This window comes from Camellia sinensis, chromosome 12 (genome assembly GCF_055761805.1).
Source record: "Camellia sinensis isolate YWXY chromosome 12, ASM5576180v1, whole genome shotgun sequence".
Lineage (NCBI taxonomy): Eukaryota > Viridiplantae > Streptophyta > Magnoliopsida > Ericales > Theaceae > Camellia > Camellia sinensis.
The window spans coordinates 122,188,351-122,213,836 of NC_138972.1; the positions used below are offsets into that span (position 1 = coordinate 122,188,351).

The 25,486-nt window shown below is 37.8% G+C and overlaps 1 pseudogene; it reads left to right on the top strand.

Annotated features, from left to right (window-relative positions):
* LOC145789121 (mannosyl-oligosaccharide glucosidase GCS1-like) overlaps nucleotides 1-25,486 on the top strand; it is a 377,152-nt pseudogene that overhangs the window by 187,944 nt on the left and 163,722 nt on the right.

Genomic DNA, 25,486 nt, shown 5'->3' on the forward strand with positions numbered 1-25,486 from the left:
TAACACTTGGTTACAACAAAGAGTTCTAACTCGTTTACACATTAAGCCCTTGGCTTGAAATTACATGTAATACATCAAAGGTAAAACGACAAAACTATGCCCGCCACTAGCCTCCCAGCTATGTCCTTGGAGGTGGCATGCTTCCTGTACCTGAAAATGATATTCCCATATAGGGTGAGCCACAGCCCAGTAGAAATACACTAAACCAACCATGGACAATGACTAAAACATTAGCAATTGATAGTTGGTCAACACTGATTCAATCACATAAATTACATATTTATGTCAACGACTTACAAGTCCCAATTACTTTTCATTTTCCCTTTTTCAACAGATAAGCATGCTAGCTCTATCATCATTTCCACAGATATGTATAAAAACTATATCTCACATTCAGATAAGCATAAAAGCTATATCCACATTCTCAACAGATATGTATATCAACAATATCCACAGATAAGCATACAAGCTGTATCCACACTCTACAACAGATATGTATATCAACAATATCCACAGATAAGCATACAAGCTGTATCCACACTTCACTTCACAAAGATAAGCATATGAGCTCTATCTTCACTTCTCTAGACAAGCATATGAGCTCTGTCTACGGAGTACATCCCCTATCTCCTCCAAATACCTATCCGGTTTAGAGGTCCATCCCCTATCTTCCCCTAAACCGCGGAGTACATCCCCTATCTCCTCCTCTACACATAACGTATAAAAACACATTGGTTCTATATACAATCACACAATACAAACAATTAATGTATTCTAGCAACTGTCAAGTTCCATAACACATTCCATTGATTAGTTTCAGTTTGCCTAATCAACATACATTGTCTACAACAATCACGACTATCATCCACCGATAGCCCAAAGCAGTTATTTCTAAAACAGAACATAAATGCACAATTGGATATTCAACCAACATTTCATTTCCTCATTTCTCACCAATTAATTATCCCAATTAATTAAACAATGTAATTAGGCCATTTTCCATAATTACCATTTCAACCCTTAGGTCCCATTTTCATCAATGATTCAACAATCATTCTATTTTTTTCTATGCCAAACCTGCATCTAGGTTTATGATGAGTAAAACCCCAACTTTTGTAAAATTACACAAAAGCCCCAAACTTTCACAAATTACCAAACCAAGCCCAACATCTCAAAATACCAAAATTTAAAGACAAAACCCATAGAGAGGAGTAGGTTATCCCTACCTCAAATTCGGAGTCCCAAAGGAGAAGACGACAAAACCCAACGTGCTCCAAAACCCGAGATTTTCAGATTAAAATGAAGCCCTCGACGATCAACAACTTTTTTGTAAAGGCCAAAGGTGAGTAAATCACTCCTACTAGATCAAAACCTAGAGAGAAGGTAGAGTCTAGAGTGAGAGGCTCAACAATGGTGATTTTGGAAAAGTAAGAGAGAGAAGAGAAAGTGAAAAAGTGATTTGAAAAGTCACAATTTCGGGACTTAAACCCAGTCTTCCGCTCGAGCGTAAAACACCCCGCTCGAGCGGCCACTCACAGACTTCCGCTCGAGCGGCCAACCTCCCGCTCGAGCGCAGAATGCTCTCGCCCAGCACTTTTGCAGAACCAGGCCTCCGCTCGAGCTCCCAACCCTACGCTCGAGCTCACAACACTGCACAACAAGATACTGGATGGATGTAATCTACGCTCGAGCGCCAACACCTCCGCTCGAGCGTACAGGCCAAAAATCTGGGCAACTAGTTTTTGGTTTCTAAACTCAACCAACCTGTAACAAACCCGCTCAACACATCCTATAACTCAAATACAAAGTAAGAAAGGATGTAAACAAGATAATAAAAAAACTACCAACATCCACGGACACATGTCCGGATCACTATACAACAAGGGTAAACCCGGGATCGCTATATTGGTCGTATGTTTATTATAAATGCTGGTTCTGACTTTCATCTATTGAAAGTGTACACATCATAACAGAATCATATGTTGGATCAATTATTTTTCATTTTTTTCTCAGGTTCTTTGCAGCAAATTCCAAAGTAAATTGCTTGAGATAATTGATGATAGGTAAATAATTAGAATTTTCAGGATTTAAATATGCTGTTTTTTCCTTGAGCAAAAGTCTAACCATTTGTAACTCTTGGTTATAATTGTGATTGTTCAGTGAGTTGCCAGAATTTCTTGGTGGTAGCTGTACATATGCAGATGAGGGAGGTTGTATGAGGTCTGAGAAAGGGCCATGGAAAGACCCGGATATATTTTCTTTGTTGGTCTAAGTAAATCCTTTTTTTTTTTGTTTGCCTCGGATGGTAGCGTAAAATCATGATTGATGGTGGAGGACCAAAATAAGATGATTGCAACTAGGCATGCTTGATTAGCAAATTGCATGCAGTAGATTCTAAAAATAAATTTCATCCATTATTTAATTTACAGTAGATTCTAAAAATAAATTTCATCCATTATTTAATTTACTATTGACAGAAATTACCAAAAGTTGGCCATCCATGAGTAGATCCACATGTTTGGTTCATAAAATAATTTTTTTGACAAATTTACTTTAGAAGAGACCAAAGGCAAGTGACACTATTTATTTTGCTTCAGTCTTTTGACTAAGAGAAAACAAGATGAAAACAAGAGAGAACAATTTCAAAAAAAAAAAAAAAAGCTATAGCGGCGTTTTTACAAACGCCACTACAGTGCCAACGGTCATATTTTAAAATAGGAAAATCTATCACGGCGTTTTTAAAACATCGCTAAATACTTGGGTGACGCCATTTTATTGTTATTTACCACATTTAGCGGCGTTTTTAAAAACACCGCCTATGCTAATATAACAACGTTTTTCAAACGCCATAAAGCTATGGCGATGGCCGCGTAGTCGGCGTTTGGCATAAATGTCTCAAAAAGAATTAGTGACATTTTTAATACTTGTAGCGGCATTTTTTAAACGTCGCTAAAAGTGATTTTTCAGCAGTGAGCTTAATAGGTTGTTTGGGAAACTGATAAAATAAAATAAAATAAAAAATTATTAAAAAAGTTTTAAAAAATCATATAAAAAAGTTAAAGATTCATTTCTTTCTTTTTGTACTTCTTTTTGTAAAAATTCAAAAAATTATTCTCAAACACTTTATTTTTTTCACCTCATAATTTAACAAAATTACTAAAAAATCATTTCCTTCACAAGCCCTAAGTATAAATGCACATATATATATATATATATATATTTTCTACACCGATAAGAGCGTCTCAAACTTTTACTTAGATTTTCCATCAAATTTAAATTTGTTAAACTACGCACACTTTTGTTGCTCCAACCATGGCATCAAACCCATACCAAATGAAAGGAAAATAAAAAATTTCATCAAATTGAGGGTGGCTTCATCGTTCATCAAATTTTTATAGATAGCCATTACTTTTGTAACGCCCTAAAAATTAACCCATTATATATCATTGACATGCATTATTTAAAGAAGACAATTTATTAATTCATTCATCAGAGTATTACTAAATAAAGCATTACATGTAACATCGAATAAAATGCCCTACAGGCTTACATGTTTACATGTACTAATAAATAAAAACTATTAACTAAAGGTAGTCTTCTTCAATCCATAAGCCAAACCCTCCCAAGCTAAGTCCTTGGAGGTAGTTTATCACCTGAACCTGAAAATGATGTTCCCATAAAGGGTGAGCCACAGCCCAGTAGAAATATACTAAACCACATATAAGCAATGAATAAAGCAATAGCATTCAACAAATGGTTAACCAAAATAATCAATTACTTCATTTTACAGTCTCATGACACTATTGCCAAAGATACGTTTTACTTTCCAATTTTATCAACATGGCTCAGAACCTGGCCAAACTTATAACAGTGAATCACATATATCATATTCACATCCTTCCAATATCAACAAACAAATGAGACTCAAGCTCAAATCAAACATTTCATACTTCCAAATTGATACACATTTTAGTGCTGTATCAATAAAACACTTCTATATAAATAAGCACACATAAATGTGATGCTAATGGAGTCCATCCCCTATCTCCTCCCAAACAAAATCCGGTTTAGAGGTCCATCCCCTATCTTCCCCTAAACCGTGGAGTACATCCTCTATCTCCTCCCACACACAAAACAATGTATGCAAATGCAATGCTCAATCAATACACATATTTTCTGTATCAATGCCATAGTCAAAATTAATGACTTAACCAATGTGATTAGTTTCAGTTATTCCTAATCCACATGCAATGTCTACAACAATCACGACTATCCTCCACCGATAGCCCAAAACAGTTATTTCTAAACTGAAAATAACTATGTCAACAATTCAATAGACAAATAATTCCAATTACCCAATTACGCTATTTAACCAATGAATTCCCCAATTCTATGAATTACTTATACAAATTAATTCAATAATACAACTAGGGTTTTTCCCAAAATTTACCAAAGTATCCCCAACATATCAAATTACCAAAGCTTAGAACAAAACCTATAAAGTGGAGTAGGAAATCCCTACCTTGAAGAAAATAACCCGAATGGAGAAGATAGAGATGAATGCCCAAATTCCAATGTGCTCCAAATCACCAAATGTTCAGATTAGAATGAAGCCCAAGCCGCCCTCTATCTTTCTTACAAAGAACTTAAGATGGATTCACACTAGAAGTAGATGAACACCTAAAGAGAAGATGAGTTTTGAGGGAGAGAAGTCGGACCTAGGGTTTAGAACCAAAAAGAATAAGAAAAGACTGATCAAAACCCGCTGCTGCGTATATAAACTGGACAGGCTCGCTCGAGCGAAGACTTGGTCGCTCGAGCGACCAGACACAGAGAGACTACGCTCGAGCCAAGGAAGCCTTGCTCGAGCCAACAACTCAAAAGCTCGCTCGAGCGAAAGAAAGCTCGCTCGAGCGAAAGAAAGCTCGATCGAGCGAAGAACTCAAACCCTCAGGTCTGCAACAAGACACACGCTCGAGCGAAGGAACTACTGCTCGAGCGAAGGACGAACTAACTCGCTCGAGCGAAGAAAATCTCGCTCGAGCCAAGAATGCACAGCTACAGGTCCAAATCAAACGCAACCACTCGCTCGAGCGAACAACTCCTCGCTCGAGCGAAGAACCAAAAACCTGGACAGCAACACTTGGTTTCTAAACCCAACCAACCTGAAACAAACCTGCCCAACACACCCTATAATTCCAAATGAGAAAATAAGGGACAACAACAACAATTATACAATGACAGAATCTACGGAACCTAAGTCCGGATGCAATAATCAAGTGGGAAAAGACCGGGGTCGCTATAACTTTTGCAAAGGCTTCACCATACACCAGATGACCGGCCGATTGTCCTCCCGATCAACTGATTGTTTGATGAAAATTTACGTAAGTCGGATGACCTCCTGGCCAACCAGTTGTTTGATAAAAATTAAAAAATTAGCATTGGAACACATAGTATCATATGAAACTTTTCATTAATTTTTTATTCAAATTTAATATTAAATTTTTTTTTGAGTAAGCATTAGAGATACTCTAATAGCTGTCTAATTGTCTAGCACATGATCTGGGTGCCCATTATCCCCCCAATACAGCCAAATGGAAAAAAGAAAAGCAACTCAATGAGGGCACAAAGAGGAACATACCTATACATACATGGTTATTGGAGACGGGAGAGAGAAAGAGAAGAGAAGAGAAGAGAAGAGAAGATGGGCTGGTTCATCTCCAAATTACAACAACATTATTTTTATTAGAATGGCTTTAACCCAGATTGATTTTGTTATATAAATATATGAAAACAATTTTATCTCATATTCTTGTGAGCTTATTTTAATTGTCTCGAAATTATATATTTGATTATTTAAAACTAACTTTTTAATTAATTAATGTGTATTTGATTTTGTTATTGAGCCAAATAAAATAAGATTGAATATATATTTAGCTTTGGTTGTGAACCTTGGAAGAAAAAAAAGATAAAAAAGGAAGGTCATGTTGGGTTGGGGAAAATTCAAACCCATTAGGAGATAGAGATGTTAGTACCCATGGGGAATCGGGAATAGGGAAAAATTATTATAGGGGAATGGGGATGGGGAATTAACATCCATCCCATTAACCCTCATTACCATCCCTAGCGATAGAGAGGGAGAGAAGAGAAGTAGAAAATAAGAAGAGGGAGAGGGAGAGAGATGCTGAAGAGAGAGAGAGGCGCTGGTTTGTTTAGGGTTTGGTTTGGAAACAAAATATATATGTATATAAATATGGTTATTGGTCATTTTACACAATTTGTGACTAAATATTTTGGTCACCAATTAGTTTTATAAATCCCACCAAAATTTGAAATGTCTCCCTCCAAAAATTTTAGTTTTTTGGCAACTAAAATTTTTTCTTGTCGCTAAAAATAAATTTTTGTCAACCAAACTTTTGGTTGCCAAAGATAAAAATTAATTTTTTTATTTTTTATTCTGCGACTAAAATATTTTTTAATCGCTAAAAATAAATTTTTGGCGACCAAACTTTTGGTCACCAAAGATAAAAAGTAATTTTTTATTTTTCATTCGATGACTAAATAATTTTAGTAGCCAAAACTAACTATACAGTGACTAAAAAATAATTTTTTGGCGAACAAAGATAAAAAAGTAAATTTTTGTTTTTTATTCGGCGACTAAATAATTTTATTAGCGAAAACTAACTATACAGCGACAAATATTTTTTAGTCACTAAACATAAATATTTGGCGACCATGCTTTTGGTCGCCAAAAATAAAAAGTTAATTTTTGTTTTTTTCAGAGACTAAACAATTTTAGTAGTCAAAACTAACTATGCAATGACTAAAATATTTTTTTAGTCGCCAATTGTGGCAAATTTAGCGACTAAATTTTTTTTAGTTGCCAATTGTGGTATTTTTAGCGACTAATTTTTTTTAGTCGCCAATAATCAATATACCCTGACTAAAAAAAATTAGCAGCTAAATATTGTACTTTTACCACTAATATAATTTTTGGTCGCCAATTCCACAACTTTTGACGACCAAAATATTTTTAGTCAGCAAAAGTGGTCACCAAAACTGTATTTTCTTGTAGTGTATAGTTACAAAAAATTTAAACCTTATTATGATCACACAAGATTTGTGTGACTAACTGGTTCATGTGAATTAGACCTTGGCTAGTTTGACTAATTAACCCCAAATTATTTAGTGTTTTATGATCAATACAAGTCTTTTAGTTTTGTCAAGTTAAAAGAAGTAGCAATATGAAATATGAACTTCTGAAGAACCATTAAAATACCAAAAGGATGGACAAGCATGAGAGAGTATGGCCAAGAATTGGTTTCATAAAAATAAAAATAAAAGAAAAATTTTGATATGCAAATAAAAATTTGTACAAAATAATGTCATAGATTTGAATTTGTTCATTTCAAAAAAAAGAAAAAAAAAAAGAGAAAAAAGGAGACCAATATTAAACTGATTTATTATTTTAAAAATGTCGTTGACATAGATGAAATGCATCAATATATGATAATGACATTTTTAAAATAATAAGTTAGGTCTTTTGGTTTAAAATCACTGATACAAATTTGTATGACATCTTTAAAATAATAAGCTAGGTCTTATAGTTTAAAATGAATTGATATAAATCTCCAAAATCATATTCTATATAAGTGATTTTTTGTTTCTTTTTTTTTTTTTTTTTTTTGGTATACTCCTTATGTTTATATATTTGTCCAATATACAAAGAATATAGGATATCAAACAAACAACATAGTAAAATCAATTATGGATTCAAAATTTATTGATTCAGTTCCACCCATGAGCTAGTTGGTATTTCAACTAAAAATGAAAGGATAAAAAATAATACATCAATATAAATTTTTTTAAAGACCCATTTTTATATCCGAAAATGGAATTAAGAATTGACTAGATACATAGTCTAATCACATGATTTTATATCCCAAACCAACACAATAAAAAACTAAATTATCATACAATTAAATTTTGAAAACTTTTCTAATTTCTTTTTCTCCCCCTTATGTACATGACATTTCTAATTTTCAATTAATAATATTATTGGGCTGATTATCACTAGATACCACATATTTTTAGCAAGTTCTAGATGCTGAAAGGTTCTGCATTGTACTCACCATACAAAGCTTAGACCAAACTGTGAAAATTTTGTTTTCAATCCAAACAAAGCCATAACAAAAATCTCTTCTCAACAAAGGCCATATGATGGGCAAATTTTGATTCACTGTTACTGTGGCATATATTGACCCCAATTCATTGAACAAAAACAATTTTGAATTCATACTACTAGGTCTCACTGTTATACACAAGAAGCAATGAATCACTAGTCCTTACAATTTTCGGAACGGCGTTGCCTTGCTCAGCTCCACACACAATTTCTCCATGTGACAGCCAATGGCCTGTCGCTAAAGTTTTAATATTCGATGCATCTTTGCTCTACAACCATTCCCTTGACATTGACAACCCTACCCTAAAAACATATCTAGATGACAGGTTTGTTTGTCTACCAAATTAAACCTAGAACAGCCAAACTAAGCAAAACATATTAGCAAACTGTAGTTTGTGAAAGGGTGGAGGGGAGAGAGAACTGAGCAATTACTTCCATAAATCCAAAATTCAAACGCAGCCTAAAGAGTTTCATTGTTCTATGTCCAGGTACATACTATAACAAAAAGGGAGTATAAAATAAAAAAATGGAGTAGAAAAATAATTTCGAAGTGATGGAAGTACAAGTGATTTTTATGCATTAGATTGTGCAGGTCTATCTTGTACCTTCATCACTTTGAAATTATTTTTTTCTACTCTCCACTTCTTTGAAATTTTCCCTAACAAAAATATCTTCCTGCAATGCACACTCTAAAAGAGTATGTTTTTCATCTCAAACTGTTCGCATACACGAAGACAAAATGCAGAGATAAAAGAATTAAGAAAAGAAAGAACCAACATCATGCATGCATGTTAAAAGGTTAGCATGCATGGCTACTTTGTGACACACCTCCCCTCCTATTCATACATGAAAACAAAAACAATTCTCAATCAGATCACTGGCATGCTAACCAAAGAAAATAGCAGCAATATTGCATAAACAACCAAGAATGAAAAAAATAATCCCTAATTCCTACACCTTTAACCGCGCGTTGTTAATCTGCTATCTGCTGCACCTTCTTTTCTAACATTGATGTCCCCTTAAAAATTGTCAGCTGGAGGTTCCTTGTATACTTCAATAACTGCTCAGACATGTTTATATCAGTTAGTACTAAAGCACTGGCTATGAACATAAACATGGGACACAAATAGTACCGAAGTCGATGCCCAATTAAACCATGAAAGTACTCATTTTGCCAACACCCTTTTTCAGAGTGGAAATGTAAATTTTTTTTTCCTTCTTAAAAGAAAAAAGAAAGAATTTATAGTAACATCTTCACTTGTATAAATATGTAGTTGTTTCAATCCTATCTCATGGCATACATGCAGTGGTAAAGCCAAGAAATTAAATCAAAGAGGGCACTTATTAATTATAACATTGAAAATTTTTACAAAAATATTTCACATAAATTTTTATGATTGACTTCAAGAAAGATAAATAAATAAATATATATATATATATATATATTATTTGTAACTAGTATATCATGGACAATATAAAAAAAATCATGGAGATAAGTTTTAAAATAAATTATATAATAATAAAGTAATTTTTTTATAAAAAGTTTAGTAAAAATTCAATATAATAGTAATATCACGTCATCATTGACATATGATATTACCAATCAATAGTAAAGAAACATATAGAGGATGAACCCCAAATGTCAAATGTAACTAACAATTCAATAAATTTCATATCCTCATTGAGATTAATTATAATTGTATGTCAATAATGATAGACATCGCCATTGTATTGAAATTTTCATAACTAATAATATGACTTATCATAATATCTTTATTTTCAATAAAAAAAAACAACCATTATTATTCTCATTATTTTAAAAATGTCATTAATATTTCACTCTAAATAATATTTTATAATTTTTTTATTTAAAATATTTTTTTTATGTTTGCAAAAAAAAAAAAAAAAATTATTCCAAAACCCAGGGGAGGCACGTGACCTCCCTTGACCCATTGTGGCTCTGCCACTGCATACATGTTATGTACCTCCTTTCGAGGCATACAAAATTGTAGAGTTGCGCATTAACTCAAAATTGAAGCAAATGTATTTTAAGGTTGACACTGTAAAGAAAGAACCTCAAACAGTGCCCGATCGGGAAAGACAAGATTTGGTAATTAACAAAATGTGATTTATTGATCACTTTGATAACTAACCCATATCATCTAAAACCACAAAATCTATGTTCTTCCCTTACCCAATTATAAAATGGCAATGAAAAGATCTAGCTACACATCTCTGGTCAATGCACTGACCAAAGTAACTAATATGCGGTGCCAAATACCGAGTGTAGCATAGAATGCATTCCCATTGTATTTTCCATGCAGACTAGAGATTCTATAAGTTTAAGGTAAAAACATGGGAGAAAAAAATTTGAGCCATTAATTAAGTTGTAGAAGAGCATTACCCTTTCATCACTCATCCTTCTGAAACCTAATTTTTTTCGTCCAGATTGATTCAGCTTCCTCAGCAACAGGGAGTACCAGGTTTTCAACATTTAGGGAATAAAATAGGCTCTCTATAGCGATCCCGGGTTTACCCTTGTTGTACAGTGATCCGGACATGTGTCCGTGGATGTTGGTAGTTGTTTATTATCTAGTTTGCATCCTCTTTACTTTGTATATTGAGTTATAGGATGTGTTGGGCAGGTTTGTTTCAGGTTGGTTGTGTTTGGGAGCCTAGTGTTGCTGCCCAGATTTTTGGACCTTCGCTCGAGCCAGGAGTTTGTCGCTCGAGCGAGAGTGAGGTTCGTGTCTGGTGGGTCGAGCCAGGGTGGCTTCGCTCGAGCGAGTGTTGCGTCTGGTTCTGGACCTGAGAGTTGCCTTTCTTGGCTCGAGCGAGCTTTTCTTGGCTCGAGCGGTCTGGGTTTTTCTTCGCTCCATCGAGAACTTCTTGGCTCGAGCGAGAGTTTTCTGTGTCTGGTCGCTCGAGCGACCAAGTCTTCGCTTGAGCGAGCGTGTTTTATATCAGCGGACAGTAGCGATTTTGAACTTCACTTTTTCACTTCTTTTTTTGATCAAACCCTAAATCCGAGACCCACCCTCTCTAAACTTACACTCTCTCTAAGATTTGATCTCCCTAGAGTGTGAATCTAGCCTAGGGTCTTTGTTAAAAAGATAGAGGGCGTTGAGAGCTTCGTTCTAATCTGAAAAAGTTTGGTTTTGGAGCACGTTGATCTTCGAGTCTTCATCTCCTTTTTGGCATAAACTTTGAGGTAGGGATATCCTACTCCTCTCTATGGATTTTGTCTTTAAATTTTGGTATTTTGAGATGTTGGGCTTGGCTTGGTAATTTTGTGAAGGTTTGGGGCTTTTGTGTAATTTTACAAAAGTTGGGGTTTTATTCATAATAAACCTAGATGCATGTTCGGCATGGAGAAATGGAATTGATGCTAAATCATTGATGAAAATGGGACCTAAAGGTTGAAATGGTAATTATGGAAAAAGGCCTAATTACATTGTTTGATTAATTGGGATAATTAATGGTGAGAAATGAGGAAATGAAATGTTGATTGAATATCCATTTGTGCATTTATTTTCTGTTTAGAAATAACTGCTTTGGGCTATCGGTGGAGGATAGTCGTGATTGTTGTAGACAATGCATGATGATTAGGCAAACTGAAACTAATCAATGAAATATGTCATGGAACTTGACGGTTGATAGAATACATTAACTGTATGTATTGGGTGATTATATATAGAACCATTGTGTTTGTATACGTTATGTGTAGAGGAGGAGATGGGAGATGTACTCCGCGGTTTAGGGGAAGATAGGGGATGTACCTCTAAACCGGATAGTGTTGGGAGAAGATAGGGGATGAACTCCGTAGATACAGCTCATATGCTTGTCTAGAGAAGTGAAGATAGAGCTTATATGCTTATCTTGGTAAAGTGTGGATACAGCTCATATGCTTATCTGTAAATGTGGGATATTGTTGTTATACATATCTGTTGAGAATGTGGATATATATAGCGACCCCGGTATTTTCTCATTTGATTATTGTATCCGGACTCAGGTTCCGTAGATTCTGTCATTGTATAATTGTTGTTGTTGTCCTTTATTTTCTCATTTGGAATTATAGGATGTGTTGGGCAGGTTTGTTTCAGGTTGGTTGGGTTTAGAAACCAAGTGTTGCTGTCCAGGATTTTGGTTCTTCGCTCAAGCGAGTAGTTGGTCGCTCGAGCGAGAGATAGCGTCCAGTATTGACCTGTAGCTCTGCATTCTTGGCTCGAGCGAGATTTTCTTCGCTCGAGCGAGTTAGTTTGTTCTTCGCTCGAGCGATGGTTCCTTCGCTCGAGCGTGAGTCTGATTACAGACCTGGGGATTTGAGTTCTTCGCTCGATCGAGTTTTCTTTCGCTCGAGCGAGCTTTTGGGTTGTTGGCTCGAGCAAGGTTTCCTTGGCTCGAGCATAGCTTTTCTGTGTCTGGTCGCTCGAGCGACAAAGGCTTCGCTCGAGCGAGCCTGTCCAGTTTATATATACAGCAGCGGGTTTTGATCAGTCCTTTTCATCTTCTTTTTGATTCCAAACCCTAGGTCCGACTTCTCTCTCTCCCTACTCACCTTCTCTCTTAGATTTGATCCACTTAGGGAGTGTTTCTACCCTAGATCCTTCATTAAAAAGATAGAGTGAGTCGAGGGCTTCCATTTAATCTGAGCATTTGGCGATTTGGAGCACTTTGGTATTTGGGCACTCATCTCTGTCTTCACCATTTGGGTTGTTTTCTTTGAGGTAGGGATTTCCTACTCCATTTTATAGGTTTTGTTCTAAGTTTTGGTATTTTGATATGTTGGGGATACTTTGGTAAATTCTGGGAAAAACCCTAGTTGTATTATTAAATTAATTTGTATAATTAATTCATGGAGTTGGGAAAAGATAGTTTAATTCATGGAATTGGGGAATTCATTGATTAAGTGGCGTAGTCGGATAATTTGAATTATTTGTCTATTGAATTGTTGACATAGTTATTTTCAGTTTAGAAATAACTGTTTTGGGCTATCGGTGGAGGATAGTCGTGATTGTTGTAGACATTGCATGTGGATTAGGAATAATTGAAACTAATCACATTGGTTAAGTCATTAATTTTGACTATTGCATTGATACAGAAAATACGTTTATTGATTGAGCATTGCATTTGCATACATTGTTTTGTGTGGGAGGAGATAGGGGATGTACTCCACGGTTTAGGGGAAGATAGGGGATGGACCTCTAAACCGGATTGTTTGTTTGGGAGGAGATAGGGGATGGACTCCATTAGCATCACTTTTATGTGTGCTTATTTATATAGAAGTGTTTTATTGATACAGCACTAAAATGTGTATCAATCTGGAAGTATGAAGTGTTTTGAATTGAGCTTGAGTCTCATTTGTTTGTTGATATTGGAAGAATGTGAATATGATATATATAATTCACTGTTGTAAGTTCGGCCAGGTTCTGAGCCATGTTGATTAAGTTGGAAAGTAAAATGTATCTTAGACAATAGTGTCATGAGGCTGTAAAATGAAGTAATTGATTATCTTGGTTAACCATCTGTTGAATGCTATTGCTTTATTCATTGCTTATATGTGGTTTAGAATATTTCTACTGGGCTGTGGCTCACCCTTTATGGGAACATCATTTTCAGGTTCAGGTGATAAACTACCTCCAAGGACTTAGCTTGGGAGGGTTTGGCTTCTGGTTTGAAGAAGACTACCTTTAGTTAATTGTCTTTATTTATTAGTACATGTAAACATTCAAGCCTAGGGCTTTTCTTGTTTTGAGTTAGAACTCATATTTTTGTATCCAAGTGTTGGCTTGGAAAGATGTAAGCCTGTAAGGCATTTTATTCAATGTTGCATGTAATGCTTTATTTAGTAATACTCTGATGAATGAATTAATAAATTGTCTTCTTTAAATAAGGCATGTCAATGATATATATAATGGGTTAATTTTGAGGGCGTTACAATATAGCTTATATGCTTATCTGAATGTGGGATATAGTTTTTATACATATCTGTGGAAATGATGATAGAGCTAGCATGCTTATCTGTTGAAAAAGGGAAAATGAAAGGTAACTTAGACTCATAAGTTGTATGACATAAATGTGTAATTTATGTGAATGTATCTGTGTTAGCCATCTATCAATTGCTAATCTTTTAGTCATTGTTCATGGTTGGTTTAGTGTATTTCTACTGGGCTGTGGCTCACCCTATATGGGAATATCATTTTCGAGTACAGGTAGCATGCCACCTCCAAGGACATAGCTGGGAGGCTAGAGGCGGACATACTTTTGTCGCTTAACTTTTGATGTATTACATGTAACTTCAAGCCAAGGGCTTAATGTGTAAACGAGTTAGTACTCTTTTGTTGTAACCAAGTGTTAACTTGGAAAGCTGTAAGCCCGTAGGGCATTTTGTTTTGATGTTAACATGTAATACTTATGTAATGGAACTCTAATGAATAAAAGTATGTGGTTAGTTTATATGTAAATGCATGTCTTATCTGATGGGTTTAATGTTGTTATTTTGAGGGCGTTACAACTTGGTATCAGAGCGTACCGGGTTCGAATACTTTGGGTACGTGGGAAGTGATTAGTATCACAATGGGTTTGTCTCGCTTGATAGAGACTTAGATGTAGTATCATATGCTATGTGTTTACTTGATAACATGCTTATGTGACTATGTGGGTATGGGATTTAATTTCTAGGATGTTTATTGGATCCTTGAGTTCCTGGGAGTCTTGTTGGAAAAGCACTTGATCAATGCTATTTCTAACCGGAACTCTAGTAACGCCTCGGGACTATCATTATCCGGAAATGAAATTCGTAAGTGTTTATGTGTTTATGTGCTTATGTGGAGTGAATTACAGTTGTCCATGCATTAGGACGTGAGTGTTTAGTTTCGGCACATTTTTGAATGTGCTAATGTTCTGTGTTACCTTTATTAGGATGTCAGGACGAGGAAGAGGTGCTAGGCATGGTAGACCTGCGAGGCAGGAAGCACCGTTACCGGGTGAGATTCCGGCAGTGCAGGAGGGAGTTGGTCAGGCCAATGTGGCCGAGCCAGTGGGTCAGCAGGCCATGGGTGCCTTGGCCAGAGAGATAGCAGGGGCTTTGGGTATTCTCAGAGTGGGGAATCAGGCCGCTGAGGCAGGGCCTTCTTTCTTGAAGAGGGAGTTCTTCCGGTCTAATCCGGATGAGTTTGTCGGGGATCCGAAGGAGCCACTGAAGGCTGATGAGTGGCTAGAGCAAATGAATAAGATGTTCGAGATGCTTGGCATCGAGGACGGAGCACTGAAAGTGACCTTGGCATCCTTCCAACTGAAGGGAGATGCGGGTCAATGGTGGAAGTACGAGAAGGCTCGTGTTGGTGGTACTTGGGAGGCGTTTATAAATGCTTTTCAGGAGAGGTTTTTGTCTGCAGCAGCTAGGGAGAAGCTGAGCGATCAGTTTAGCTGGCTTAATCAGCAGGGCTTGTCAGTGGCCGAGTTTGAGGCTACTTTTACTAGTCTGTCCAGGTTCGCACCTGAACTGGTGGCGTCTGAGGAACGCCGTTGCTATGAGTTTGAGCGGAAGTTGAGGCGGGGCCTCAAGTTTAGGGTTGGTGGGTCTTACATCCGAGAGTATAGACACCTAGTGGACGCTGCAGCTCATATGGAGCTTATGATGCAGGAGGAGGATGAGGGGCAGAGAGGCTCCAAGAGGAGCCAGGATAGTCAGGGTGATGGCAGGAGGCAGAGGGGTTCTAACCCTCAGCAGTCGCAGGGTGGTGTTGCTAGATCGACCTTCCCAGTGCCGAGTGCAGGCTCCGGGAGAGGTGGTCAGGGGGATTTCACCTGTTACAAGTGTGGCCAGTTGGGTCACAAGGTTTCTGTTTGCCCGCAGAAGGGTGGGGGTCAGAGAGCTACTTTTTCTTCAGCTAGATCGCAGAGTCAGAGTTTGGGCAGGGGGCAGCCCTTGTCTTGTTATCAGTGTGGACAGCCTGGGCACCTGAAGAGGTTTTGCCCACAGTTGAGTGCCACTTCGGGAGCGTCTGGTTCTAGGCAGACGCAGGGTTTTCAGCCAGCTCAGTCTGTGCAGGCCTCGAGGGCCAATCCGGGAGCTTCGTCATCCCAGTCTGTGCAGCAGTCTTTTGCTCCGAGAGGTGAGCAGGTAGACCAGGGGCTTACGGGGCGCGTGTATGCTGTTACCGCGCAGGATTTAGTACCGGCTCCATCGGTGGTGAGAGGTACTTTTCTGTTTTGCAACTCGGTTGCTAGTGTGTTGATAGACACGGGTGCATCTCATTCTTTTGTATCTGCTGCATTTGCATCTGTTTTGGAATTGGAGTTAGCACAGTTAGCATCTCCTATTTGTGTGGTATCGCCTTTGGGTGGTGAGTTGATCCTGAAACAGGGTGTTAGAGGATGTGATATAGAGGTCGCCGACTATAGGCTTCCTTTTCCGTTTGTTGTCATGCCCATGAAGGGTTTTGATGTTATTTTGGGTATGGACTGATTATCGTCATACCGGGCTGTTATTGATTGCTACCGCCAGAGGGTCACGTTATGTACCTTGAGCGGGGAATGGTTCCATTTCTTGGGAGACCGGGTTGGTAGTGTTTTTCCACCGGGGTATGATTCGCGAGGGCGAAGTGAGCTTAGTGGTCTACTTGCTAGCTTTGAGAGTGGTGAGAGTGGTGTGACCCAGCATGTATTGCCGAGGGTGGTTTGTGAGTATTCGGATGTCTTTCCCGAAGATCTTGTTAGTTTGCCACCTCATCGAGGGATAGAGTTCTCTATTGATTTAGTGCCCGGCACGGCGCCGATTTCTATGGCACCTTACCGTTTTGCTCCAGCAGAGTTGGTTGAGTTGAAAGTTCAGCTCCAGGAATTGCTAGATAAGGGTTTTGTTCGCCCTAGTGTTTCACCGTGGGGAGCACCAGCCCTCTTTGTTAAAAAGAAAGATGGTGCCCTGAGATTGTGTATTGATTACCAGAAGTTGAATCGGGCTACGGTTAAGAATAAGTATCCTATGGCCCGTATAGATGATTTGTTTGACCAGTTGAAGGGTTCCCGTTGTTTCTCTAAGATAGACTTGAGATCGGGTTACCACCAGTTGAGGGTCGGGGAGGAGGATATTCCGAAGACGGCATTCCGTACGCGGTATGGCCATTACGAGTTTCTGGTGATGCCATTTGGGCTTACCAATGCACCGGCAGTCTTTATGGACTTGATGAACCGGATTTTCCGGGAGTTCTTAGACCGATTTGTGGTCGTCTTTATGGACGACATCCTTATCTATTCGCCTTCAGAGGAGGAGCACGAGGCACACTTGAGAGTGGTGCTTGAGTTGCTTAGAGCCCATAGGCTGTATGCCAAGTTTGGGAAGTGTGAGTTCTGGCTGAGGGAAGTCAAATTCTTAGGCCACGTGGTATCCGGGGAAGGGGTGTCTGTTGATACATCCAAGGTTGAGGCGGTGCAAGATTGGGCACAGCCTAAGAGTGTGTTTGAGATCCGCAGTTTTCTGGGATTAGCTGGGTATTACCGTCGGTTTGTGAAAGATTTCTCCAGGTTAGCGTCACCGTTGACTAGACTGACTCGGAAGGGAGTCAAGTTTGTGTGGAGTGAGACTTGTGAAAAGTCGTTCCAAGAGCTGAAAGTTAGATTGACCACCGCTCCGGTGTTGATTATTCCGGAGAGAGGGTTGGGTTATGCGGTTTATTGTGATGCCTCACGAGAGGGTTTGGGTTGTGTGTTGATGCAAGAAGGGAAAGTGGTAGCTTATGGCTCACGTCAGTTGAAAATACACGAGAAGAATTACCCCACACACGACCTAGAGTTAGCGGCTGTGATCTTTGCCTTGAAAATATGGAGGCACTACCTTTATGGTGAGAAGTTCGAGGTATTCTCGGATCACAAGAGTTTGAAGTATCTGTTTACACAGAGAGACTTGAATTTGAGGCAGAGGAGATGGATGGAGTTCATCGAGGATTATGATTTTGAGTTGCATTATCATCCGGGAAAGGCCAATGTTGTGGCCGATGCCCTTAGTAGGAAATCCATTGGTGATGTAGCTAGTATAGCCATCCGGGAATGGGAGATGTTGGGAGCACTTGGCGAGTTTGATTTGCTACTGGGCGAATCTGTTGAGGCTGCGGCCTTATTTTCTGTTGTTGCGCAGCCTACACTTGTGACTAGAGTGTTAGAGGCACAGAGAGGTGACCTTGAGGTAGAATCCCTCCGAGAGAAGATCTCCAGTGGGAAAGTTGAGAAGGGTTTGACGGTGTATCCCGACCTGAGTGTGAGATACCGAGACCGTTTGTTTGTACCAGAGTCTTGCCGAGAGGAAGTACTCCGAGAGTTTCATCATTCGCGCCTTGCGGTGCATCCGGGAGGTACTAAGATGTATCAGGATTTGGGTCGCCAGTTTTGGTGGCGGGGTATGAAGAGAGATGTGGCTGTTTTCGTATCGAAGTGCCTTACTTGCCAGCAAGTGAAGGCCGAACATCAGAGGCCAGCGAGTTTGTTGCAACCCTTGCCTATTGCCGAGTGGAAGTGGGAGCATGTCACTATGGACTTCGTTGTAGGCCTTCCGAGGACTCAACGAGGTAGTGATGCTATTTGGGTGGTTGTAGACCGGTTGGCCAAGTCGGCGCACTTTATTCCTATGCGCACGAGAGATTCGGTAGATCATCTTGCCGATTTGTATATTCGGGATGTAGTGAGATTGCACGGGGTCCCAGTGACGATCATCTCTGATAGAGATCCTCATTTTACTGCTAGGTTGTGGCAGAGTTTGCAGAGTGCCTTGGACACTAAGTTGACCTTTAGTACGGCCTATCATCCTCAGACTGACGGGCAGTCCGAGCGTACTATTCAGATCCTCGAGGATATGCTTCGGGGTTGTGTCCTTGACTTTAGCGGGACGTGGGAGAGGCACTTGCCATTGGTAGAGTTTGCCTACAACAACAGTTTTCAGTCTAGCATCGGTATGGCACCGTTTGAGGCCTTGTATGGCCGACCGTGTAGGTCTCCAGCTTGTTGGTCCGAGGTGGGTGATGCACCTTTGTTAGGTCTGGAGTTGGTTAGGGAGACGACGGAGAAAGTTGAGCTTATCCGTAAGAGGCTTGTTACAGCACAGAGTCGGCAGAAATCTTATGCTGACCGTAGGAGGAGGCCTTTGGCGTTTGAGGTAGGTGATCATGTCTTTCTGAAGATATCACCTAGGCGAGGCTTGATGAGGTTTGGGAAGAGTGGAAAGTTATCCCCTCGGTTTATTGGTCCTTTTGAGATCCTTGAGAGGATTGGCAAGGTTGCTTATCGGTTAGCCTTACCGCCGCAGTTGTCCGGAGTGCATGACGTGTTTCATGTGAGTATGCTTCGGAAGTATGAGCCAGATCCATCACATGTATTGGATTGGACCGATTTAGAGGTAGATGAGGATGCCTCGTATGAGGAGAGACCGGTTCGGGTCTTGGATAGGCGGGATCAGGTCCTGCGTGGCAAGACCATTCCTTTGGTGAAAGTCTTGTGGAAACATCACGGAGTGGAGGAAACCACTTGGGAACGTGAGTTGGAAGTCCGAGAGAAATATCCGGACTTGTTTGTTGATGTATAATCTTGTATTTACATTTAAAACTATTGTTGAACTTAAGAACTTTTATATATGTCTTAAGTTGTGAAACATTGAAAATGTTTTGTTTATTGGAAGTATGATTTGGAACTTGCCTCATATGGAAGTTGAATGTGACATTATATATGTTGAACGTATTGTTGAAATTGGAAAGATAGTGCACAATGTTGATGCATGTTGAAAATACATATGTTGTTTACATATTGTGATATGCCTCTTGTTAAAGAGATGGGATGACCGGTAATGGGTCGAATTGTTGAATGTTAAAGTGTAACATTGTTTAAAATGAAGAAAAACTTGTTTTTGAAAACTTGTGCTTAATTTCGGGGACGAAATTCTTTAAGGGGGGGAGGTTATAGCGATCCCGGTTTTACCCTTGTTGTACAGTGATCCGGACATGTGTCCGTGGATGTTGGTAGTTGTTTATTATCTAGTTTGCATCCTCTTTACTTTGTATATTGAGTTATAGGATGTGTTGGGCAGGTTTGTTTCAGGTTGGTTGTGTTTGGGAGCCTAGTGTTGCTGCCCAGATTTTTGGACCTTCGCTCGAGCCAGGAGTTTGTCGCTCGAGCGAGAGTGAGGTTCGTGTCTGGTGGGTCGAGCCAGGGTGGCTTCGCTCGAGCGAGTGTTGCGTCTGGTTCTGGACCTGAGAGTTGCCTTTCTTGGCTCGAGCGAGCTTTTCTTGGCTCGAGCGGTCTGGGTTTTTCTTCGCTCCATCGAGAACTTCTTGGCTCGAGCGAGAGTTTTCTGTGTCTGGTCGCTCGAGCGACCAAGTCTTCGCTCGAGCGAGCGTGTTTTATATCAGCGGACAGTAGCGATTTTGAACTTCACTTTTTCACTTCTTTTTTTGATCAAACCCTAAATCCGAGACCCACCCTCTCTAAACTTACACTCTCTCTAAGATTTGATCTCCCTAGAGTGTGAATCTAGCCTAGGGTCTTTGTTAAAAAGATAGAGGGCGTTGAGAGCTTCGTTCTAATCTGAAAAAGTTTGGTTTTGGAGCACGTTGATCTTCGAGTCTTCATCTCCTTTTTGGCATAAACTTTGAGGTAGGGATATCCTACTCCTCTCTATGGATTTTGTCTTTAAATTTTGGTATTTTGAGATGTTGGGCTTGGCTTGGTAATTTTGTGAAGGTTTGGGGCTTTTGTGTAATTTTACAAAAGTTGGGGTTTTATTCATAATAAACCTAGATGCATGTTCGGCATGGAGAAATGGAATTGATGCTAAATCATTGATGAAAATGGGACCTAAAGGTTGAAATGGTAATTATGGAAAAAGGCCTAATTACATTGTTTGATTAATTGGGATAATTAATGGTGAGAAATGAGGAAATGAAATGTTGATTGAATATCCATTTGTGCATTTATTTTCTGTTTAGAAATAACTGCTTTGGGCTATCGGTGGAGGATAGTCGTGATTGTTGTAGACAATGCATGATGATTAGGCAAACTGAAACTAATCAATGAAATATGTCATGGAACTTGACGGTTGATAGAATACATTAACTGTATGTATTGGGTGATTATATATAGAACCATTGTGTTTGTATACGTTATGTGTAGAGGAGGAGATGGGAGATGTACTCCGCGGTTTAGGGGAAGATAGGGGATGTACCTCTAAACCGGATAGTGTTGGGAGAAGATAGGGGATGAACTCCGTAGATACAGCTCATATGCTTGTCTAGAGAAGTGAAGATAGAGCTTATATGCTTATCTTGGTAAAGTGTGGATACAGCTTATATGCTTATCTGTGAATGTGGGATATTGTTGTTATACATATCTGTTGAGAATGTGGATATAGCTTATATGTTTATCTGAATGTGGGATATAGTTTTTATACATATCTGTGGAAATGATGATAGAGCTAGCATGCTTATCTGTTGAAAAAGGGAAAATGAAAGGAAACTTAGACTCATAAGTTGTATGACATAAATGTGTAATTTATGTGAATGTATCTGTGTTAGCCATCTATCAATTGCTAATCTTTTAGTCATTGTTCATGGTTGGTTTAGTGTATTTCTACTGGGCTGTGGCTCACCCTATATGGGAATATCATTTTCAGGTACAGGTAGCATGCCACCTCCAAGGACATAGCTGGGAGGCTAGAGGCGGACATACTTTTGTCGCTTAACTTTTGATGTATTACATGTAACTTCAAGCTAAGGGCTTAATGTGTAAACGAGTTAGTACTCTTTTGTTGTAACCAAGTGTTAACTTGGAAAGCTGTAAGCCCGTAGGGCATTTTGTTTTGATGTTAACATGTAATACTTATGTAATGGAACTCTAATGAATAAAAGTATGTGGTTAGTTTATATGTAAATGCATGTCTTATCTGATGGGTTTAATGTTGTTATTTTGAGAGCGTTACACTCTCGATACATGAAAACAATGCTTGGAAATATCCCTACAGATAAAAAAAAAATCATCAACACAAACAAAAAGGAAGGAATAACTCCGGCTACACAGAAAGGGAAAAAATCAATAAATAAAGAAAATTAAAAAACAAAAAAAAAAACTTACTTTTCCTTGATTCTCTCCACTTGTAGCCACTAGAGGAAGCTCAGCAACCTCACGTCCAAAAATCCTCAGAAGACCAACCGATACAACTGACCTGTGCATGACATTTTGGAATCCAATGATTAAAAAATAATAAGAACATAAAACTAGTAACAACCATTAACAAAAATGAAAATGAAAATGTAAAGTAAAGTAATAAAACATGCAGAAACAACTTTAATGTGAAGCAGCTTACTTTACGATTAAAATGACACAGTACATTCCACCAAATTCTTGGCCAGATATATTTCTCCTGCATTAAGTACAACAAAGGGCATTTTAAACAGGTTTGGTAGATTAACCAAAAACATAAAGATCAATAAGAAGTTAGGGAAATTTAACTAGTGAAGCAAACAATCTACTTACATAGTGCCCTTTTTCTTCTTATTTTTCTGTTCTCAAATTTCATTAAATAAAACCAATCCTTTTCTCCTAATTGAACCTTATGGTCAATCTTTGAAAAGCACATAATGTGAGTTGAACAATTCTAGGACATAAAATAGAGGTTTGTTTGTAAGCAAAATTCATATTTTCCTCCTCCAAAATGCATTCTTTTTAATAATGTATACTTGATTAATGTAGTCACAAGTATTTGTTGACAACCTACAAAATAACTTCATTTCACACCAATTCATTAATAGAGGGAAATGATGAAATTTTCCTCACAAAGCACTTAAATTTCTTCCGTGTGGCATAAGTTTTGGTAGATACACCCTTCAGATGAAGAGCTACTTAAGCAAAATGTACAATGATAACTTACCCACAGACCATAACAGGTATAAGATCACGACCAGAAGATGCAACAATAGAATCAAAACATTCCTGCCAAAGATGAGACATACTAATAGGTTTAACCCCCCAATAAAATTAAGTAATAAAAGAAAGTATAACATAGCAAAAAGAAGTATCTTTATACAACTGCTGTCAGAAGGACTATACAGTAAAAGAAAAAAGAAGTCAAAATCAAAACCATTTTTGGACAAAGATACATGTAAGATATAGCATAGAGAATCAATATTAACCAAATGCCCCGAAGAGGTCCTGGCCCCCAGATCTGTTTCTTCTAGCACATGACATTACATTATGTTGCTAAAGAGAAGTAACCGAGAAGTAGCACTAGAATAAATAAGAACAAAATTAGACAGGATTTTACAAATTTTAAAAATCACGTTTTGCTATTCTACATGGTATCAGCAAAAACTTACTCGAAAAATTGCAACAGCCCTAAACAGTACTGGCAAATGGTCTGGACAGCGACTTCTCCTGCTTAAAATCCGCCATTGAACATCATCATTTGAAACTCCATCTGTAAATCCTTTCTCGACATGTTTTCTGTGTATTGCATATGACACTGAAGCTGGAATCATCTCCGCACCAACTAAAACTAAATTTTGTAGTGCCACATGGATCCTAATGCAGTCATCACAACAAAACCACTTATCCCTGGGCAGTTCCTGCACCAAATGTGAGAAACTATACTGAGTCGCTGAATAAATACATGTCGAAAGCATTACAAAGATTCTGAAACTTACTTTTAAATCACAGAGGCCACTGTCACGCAAGCAGCCAACATGGTACTCCTTCTCACACTAAACAACAATATGTTGGAAAATTTATAAAGAGGTAGTTGTGAATTGAAATAGACTCCATTTTGAATGAAAGGGTGTAACCTTTCATGGTGTCTTTTTGTTTTAAAAGAATGGCCAAACCTCCATTTGAATGAAAGGGTGCAAACCTTTCATGGTGTCTCTTTATTTTAAAGGAAGGGGTATGTCCCTTCTTCATACCTTTTCTATTCAAATTGAATAGGTGCCAACAAAGCCTATATAAAGGCAGCCTCATTCTAATTTTGATGGATTCCGAAAATTCATTTTCCTTGTCTTCATTTTGCTCACTTGCGTCCTTTATTCTTCATATTATTTTAGGAAAAATTGCAGAGAGTTATAGAACACAAGGTTCTGGTTCGTCGAACAAATTTGTTTGAAGTGCTACTACAAATTTGTGAAGATCATTGTATCTTGGGAGATAGACGCCACATAACCGTAAGCACCGTAGCGGGGCGAATCTGTCTTAAGGACAGAGTGTCACACACTCGACTTGGTCTTTAAATTATTGATTCGGTTCAACAAAATAAATTCTGTAAGTTTTATTTTGTTTTGTTTGAATTATTTTAAGTTATTTTATTTACACAGAAGATTGTTTCAACAATCTTAAGACAGATCCGAATTATTCTGTTTACAGAATTTTTCGTTTGTTTTCCTTTTTTTCATTCTTCGTAAATAATTTCGGAAGAAAATTATTTTATGTGGATTTACAAAATAATATTCTAGTTGGAAAAATAAATAGTGATTTTATGTTATTTGACAGATAGTAGTAATATACTGTCTCTTTTCTTTGACAACAACTAGTAGTACGATACTGGTGTCATTAACAATTCAAAATATATTTTTGTGAAATTTTTTCAGAAACTAATTTTGGGTTTTAGAAATTATTTTCTGAGTTTTCATTACTTAAAATTCTGTTTTAATATTTTAATTATTGAAGTGCTACAAAAATTAATTTTCTGTGTGGAATTAATTTGGTTGAATAAAATTTTATTTTATTTTCAAATTAATTGAAAAAATAAAAGTTATTTTCTTATTTCTTTTATTTTATAGAATTTAATTTCTTGTGTAGAATTAATTTGGTTAAATAAAATTTTATTTTATTTTCAAATTAATTGAAAAATAAAAGTTATATTTTTTATTTCTTTTATTTTACAAAATTTAATTTTCTGTGTGGAATTAATTTGTTTAAATAAAATTTTATTTTATTTTCAAATTAATTGGAAAATAAAAGTTACATTCTTGTTTCTTTTATTTTTACAGAATTTAATTCTGTGAATTTGGTTTAATTTTCTGTGTAGTGTAAATTCTAAATTATAATTTTGTTTTATATATTAGAATTGATGGCTATTGAAACTAATGCCCAAACAAGTACTACGGTGGTGGCTGCAATTGCACCAACCCCCTCTCCTGTGATGACAGTCCCAATAAATCATGGAGAGAAGCCAAAGAAGTTCTCAGGAACTGACTTTAAAAGATGGCAACAGAAAATATTGTTCTATCTTACAACTCTGAACCTGGCTCGTTTCCTCCGTGAAGAGGCTCCTATCCTGAA